Source organism: Solea solea, chromosome 8 (assembly GCF_958295425.1).
Source record: "Solea solea chromosome 8, fSolSol10.1, whole genome shotgun sequence".
Classification (NCBI taxonomy): domain Eukaryota; kingdom Metazoa; phylum Chordata; class Actinopteri; order Pleuronectiformes; family Soleidae; genus Solea; species Solea solea.
In genome coordinates, this window is record NC_081141.1 from 23,350,186 (window position 1) to 23,356,326 (window position 6,141).

A 6,141-nucleotide genomic window follows, 5' to 3' on the forward strand; every position below is an offset into this window, starting at 1 on the left:
GTCGCCGCCATATTGGTCCGGTCAAGTCCAGCATAGTATCATAAACGGAGATTTGCGATAACACCAATAATAATAACGCTTATTATTTTAAATAACTCGATTGTACATAACAATAATGCCTTCACAGATACAATAACACATGACAAAATATAACACTCAAAATGAACAGTGCATACACACTTACAGAACACCACGAGTGCATACATATACATTAGTTATACATTACTATTATTAATCAATTATTATCTTATTACACTATGACTGTGTTATATTCATATAATGTCTATGTTTTAAATATACTGGTTTATGTTATTGGCACTACCATATCTCTCTTTACACCGCATTGCTGCCCTTTTATATTCCCTTTAATGTGTACTGTAGCTTACTATATAGTCGTCATGTAAAATAATTAGCTAAACTGCTGTAATATACGATATCTCAGCTATGCTATGTTTGCAGAGTTACTCTAAATAGATCACAAGTCCTTATATATAAAAAGGGGAAAATTCAATAAATTCTTAGAGAAATGTAAGCATTATTGTAGTTTTTATCGAGGGGGGAAAAAATTCAACTCTTCAGTTTAACTTCTATTTGATTACGTTCTGGGTTGTGCCTGGACCAATATGGCGGCGATATTGACGTATCGCTACAATGGGCCGGTGTATGCGGCAGCATGAGGATTGGGTAGACTATTTCTGTGGTTTCTAGTTGTGACCACTGGAGGGCAGTAAAACCTCAAGATTATTAATATATTTGTAACTGATGTGTGCAACTTGTTTATGAGATAACTGTGTGGTTGGACAAATTGGATTATTAAACAACACAGCCGTGTCCATTAAATAGTCATTGGCAATACATTTCAACTTTAGTGAATTAAAAAAAAGTGTGTGGTATCATTTATGGTTAAATAATCTACGACAGGCATTAAGCTCCTCAGGCAACAACATCCTTGGTGGATGTCTCATCCACTATTACACACTGAATAAAGACACTGCAGGAACAGCATGTCTGTAATGGACACACCATGGAGTGGGTCAAGACTAATGTTTGGGACAAAACCTGCTGAGTAGGTATATAAAACACCTGCAAGAGTGTGTGGTTATTGGAGTAAATAAGATTTGCCTCTGTAACATTATTTTCTTTAGATAAATAATAATGAGGTGCCCTTTTCTCAATTGAGCCCCTGCCCCCTGAAAATGTCAGTGCATGCCAGTCGCTGGAGGAACAATAGATGATTCTGGGAGAAAGAGGACAAAGGGTGGAAAATCCTCAGAAGCTGGTTGAAGACAAAGAGGACCAATGACAACAGTGAAGGAGGCAGAGGGAAGAGGGCGGAAAGGCTTTTCTGGTGTGACCTGGTCTTTGGGAATTGAGCTTCAGTGAGGAAGGTCTGGGTGGTGGAGATTACATAGAGATGATCCTTTTTTTAATTCAATACCTTGCAGTTCCAGTTTATTACCTTAAGAGGGCAATAGCACAACACAGAGAGTCACAACTATCTCACCTCACGTCATTCAATGCATGAGCCCTAATAAATACACACAGAACTGTCCAAAAGAAAATCAATTTTAATCTGTTACCCTGTAAATGCAAATGGCCTGAAAATAGTTAGCCCAGGATACACTTACAATATAAATTCCACTGTAATGGATGAAAATGTAAGAAAAACAATAATCTAAAAACAAAATAAAACCAAGAATAATTTTACCTTGGCCTTGCTGCTAGCATTGCAGAAGCAGACCACCCAACAACTCATTGCTCTGAAAGTCAATTAACAATCACCTCCATTATGGAAATTCAATTAAAACTGATTAAATTGTTCCTGCTGCTCTGAACCAATTCATTAGTGTACCAGAAATTGTAAATTGATCAGGAACGGAACATTTGTCTGAAGAAAAACTGTAATGAAGAGGTCCTGATTTGTTACCTGTGGTCTGTGAAATGGTCAGTATCTCGAGACTTCACTCTAAATTTCCACTGAGTATTAATGAGGTTGAATATATTGGGCTTCTAATCTAGTAAAAACATTCAATTTATTGAATGACTTTAACCCATTTCAAATAAATATAAATATCAAATATAAAGAAATTGAGAAACATTACAGCCAAAGTTCAGCCTCATTGAATAACTGAAATAACAATAAATTCATACATTTACATGCATATATTTAGAGACTATTTCAACTTTTTATAGAGCAAATTATTAGCTACCTAGCAAACTACCAAAGAAGTTTTACTTTATTACATATATTATGTGTTGTTGACATTTACATTTGTAGTTTAGTTAGATTCAATTATTGTATTACATCAGCTATTTTCAGGAAATAAATTAATCTGTTAGCTCGCTAGGTTGCAGACAGACAGACAGACAGACAGACAGATAGATAGATAGATAATTACTCAATACAAAATTACTTTATTACATTCTAAATACCTGAAAATGAATACAGATAAAGTTTCAAATTACAATAACAGAAGCATATTACAATATACACAAACAACATTCCTGTGTGTGGCTTCTACTCCAGCAACTAAGCAATCTCTGTGCCATAGTTCACTAAATTTAACAAAATCAAAACAAAATAAAACCTCTTTATATTGTTATTTACAGCAGTGTGTGTGCCTCAAGCTGTTGTTGAATGATGATACATTTTGGCGAGAAGATTTAACAGTGGACATAAACACCGGATTAGCACAATGGGGTAAATTTGTAAACAAATTTAAAAAATAAAAAAAGAGGAAAATAACATTACCCCCGGGTAATCATGTCAGTGCCAGAAGAACATTCGCAAATGTGTGTCTTATTGTCATTGATACGTCTGACTGCACATTGTCCGTACCTGGAAATAACAGCAGAGAGCAGTAATAGCATGCTCTGCTGCACAATAATAGAGAAGAGTTCTGGCAGCAGTGGGTTTCTGCTGTGACCAATACTGGGAAGAGTCAACATGAGACTGTTTCTGCTCACATTAATCCTGCAGGTGGCAGTCTAATTCTACACAATGTTATAGGAGGAGGATGAATGAAACTGGTCTTTGAGCAGTGCTCAAAATGTAAGCCGTTTGATATTTGGTCAACATTTGCATCAGATATGACTATTGTAGCCAGTGCTGGGCAAGTTACTCATCACACATTACTTCTTTAAAAAGTCATATTATCCATTCATGCATTTTCTAATGCTTTATCGTCATCATGATAATCACACGGGGCGCTGGTGCTAATCCCACCTAACATAGGGCAAAGGAGGGGTACACTCTGGACAAGTCAAGTTATATTATTACGATACTAATTCTTGGTATCAAAAATAATAACTTACATTACTAACAAATTACTCCAATAAACACAAATCAGCAGTCAAACTTGGAAGCAAATCTGGCAGCCTCTCAATTGTTTTCTGCATATTCCATCAACTGTGACCTGCCTTGTATATTTACTACCTGATAACATAACATGTCCTCTAAAGGATGAATAAAGAAACCAATGCAATAACTCTGCATAACCTTGCTTTGTAATTGTATTATTACTGTATTTTTAGATGTACAAAGAAAGATAAATGCTCTGTATTTAATAGCACTTTTCTTGATGACCACTCAAAGTGCTTTACACTTCAATCAACCATTCACACACATTTATGCAGCAAATCCGCTTACGCAGCACTTTTTTGATTTCACATCTGTTATAACCATTCACACTGACGCCAACAAAGCTGCTCGTGGAGCCACTTGGGTGTCATGTGGACCTGCGATCCCTGGAATCAAACCCTGACCCTGAAGACGACCGGTTCTTCCACAGAAAGAGGTACAGAAAGCTTGATGTATTCCCATAACCATCATTATTTCGCTTGTTTCATGCAATAATTAGAGCTTTACGACGACTATAAGCATTAAGAATAAGCATTCATACTGACCAGATTATAATGATTTCAACAGCAGAGCAGCACTATTGTAAAATCGATTTAATTAGTGTCGGTCTCTGTGGGTAATTGAGAAAAGTGTTCATGGCACTGTAGGGGTTCTTTGTTATGAAGATGTGATTAAAGGTCCATTGTGTAACATTACTAAGAGTCTATTGGCAGACATTGAGTATGCGACCCGTAAGTTTGTTTGTATGTGTACAATCACTTTAAAATGAAAAATTGCTTGGCTTTTGCTTGTTATACAGTGTGTAACCTCAGGTAAGGGTCTTGCTTTGTGGAGGTCGACATCTTGGGACAAAAAAATCAAAACAGTAAAATATTGTGATATTTTGCGTGGCAATATATCAATAAACCTTTATTTGCACATACTCAGTGTTTTGCAATATTGTGACTTAAAAAATAGACAGACATCACCTGCAACCAGGCACTTACTGAACAATACCAGCATCCCAGACTGGTTTGACATACTGCTTTTTTCATCTGTTTTTCTCAAAATGGGAACATAATTTACAACGTTGACATTATGTTCTGTTGAAGAAGAGCTGGAACTAGTGAATGAGACCATTAATTCTTCATGAAAATGCTTGCAGGAGTTGTAAATCAAGAAAGAAGTAGGCCCCTTTTCCTTAGCCTTGAGTGGGAAGCTCCCATGGTGGGTAGTAAATATAATCTTACTTTCTGTTTTGTTTCAACCGGGCAAACAGGAAGACTACAGATAAATCCACTTTTCATACATGGTCTATGATTCGTATCTGCACTGTTCCTGTAAGAGAGATCATAATATCTTTGGTAATTTTTTTCACAACAGCAGCATTTCATCCATTCATACCATGGTTCTTAAACGCTGGTATGTGAGATTACTCTGGTGGCACTACCAAGGTATGTGATCAGAGTGGAGCTGAGAAATTTTGACCAGAGCTTGCAGAAAATGAAACAAAATGAACAATAATTAGAGTCACCTTATCTCTCGCTCCTTCCTGTGAGGAAGTGGAGGATGAGAGCAAATGGTCTCATTGGAAAAGTCTGTAGCTGACTTTGCTCGGTCCATTTAGACCGCTGTATGTTGGTGATAATGGAGCTCAATATTTGCTCAGGTAGTACTTGGTATAAAGAGTTTGAGAACCATTGCCTCAGTAAGTCAGACACGCCGACTCAGATACCAACATCGCCCCAAATCACTCAGTCGGGGCTGATGTACAGTAGGTTACACAACCTACATGGAGGGGTACAGATGGAGCCCACAGATTACTGGCTAATCATATGTCCATTATTAATCTTTATGTGTGTAATGTTTGTACTAATGATCACATAACAGCATATTGAGGTCAGCGACCCTGTTCCATCTCAGTTAGCGGTGAACGACCGGGGGAAATTGTTTTGCAGCTGTGTAATGCATTAGCTGAGATGGCGGGTTTGAAGTGCACTGTCCACGGCTAATCTCCAACCGATGAAGTCAAAGTAAACAGCATCTGAGCCATAACACTCATTCCCGAGATGAGGGGGATCAATAAAAAAAGACTGATGGGCAGGAGAACAGATGTGTGACTGCACAGATGATTGCTATTGCTTGTTTTCCCACATCTCTCTCTCTTTGGATCAATTATAGAAACTACAGAAAGGACACGGATAGTGCAGCACTCCGCCAAGGCCCTTCTTTTTCCAACAGTATCAATGCACTTATATATACTGTATATATACTGTATATATATATATATATATATATATATATATATACATACATACATACATACACACACACACACACATATACACACATACACACACATCATAAGGTTAACAATTGGATCACCAAATCACCAGCAAAATACTAAATACTTTTTCTACAAACTGTGAAGTCCAGGTAGTAGGACGAAAGTTGCAGTAATGCACCAGGGAGAGACTCTAATGGTTGACTTGATTTATAACAATTTCATGAGTTAATGGTCTCACTCTCTAGTTTCAGCTATTGTTCAATAGAACATGATATCAATTTTATATGTCATGTAGAGGAAAATAGACAACAAACATGGCACATCAGCTGCTACCTTCCAAATTGGTCTATAAATTTCATGGTCAAATCTGCTTTCACAGAATGAGTTAATTCTGCAGCTTGAAGACTATGTCCGTAACACCACATTACAATTGTCTAGGGAGGAAATACTTTGGAGAAACCATGTTATTTTCTATAGTAGTCACCATGTTATAGCATGTAATAACACCCATTGT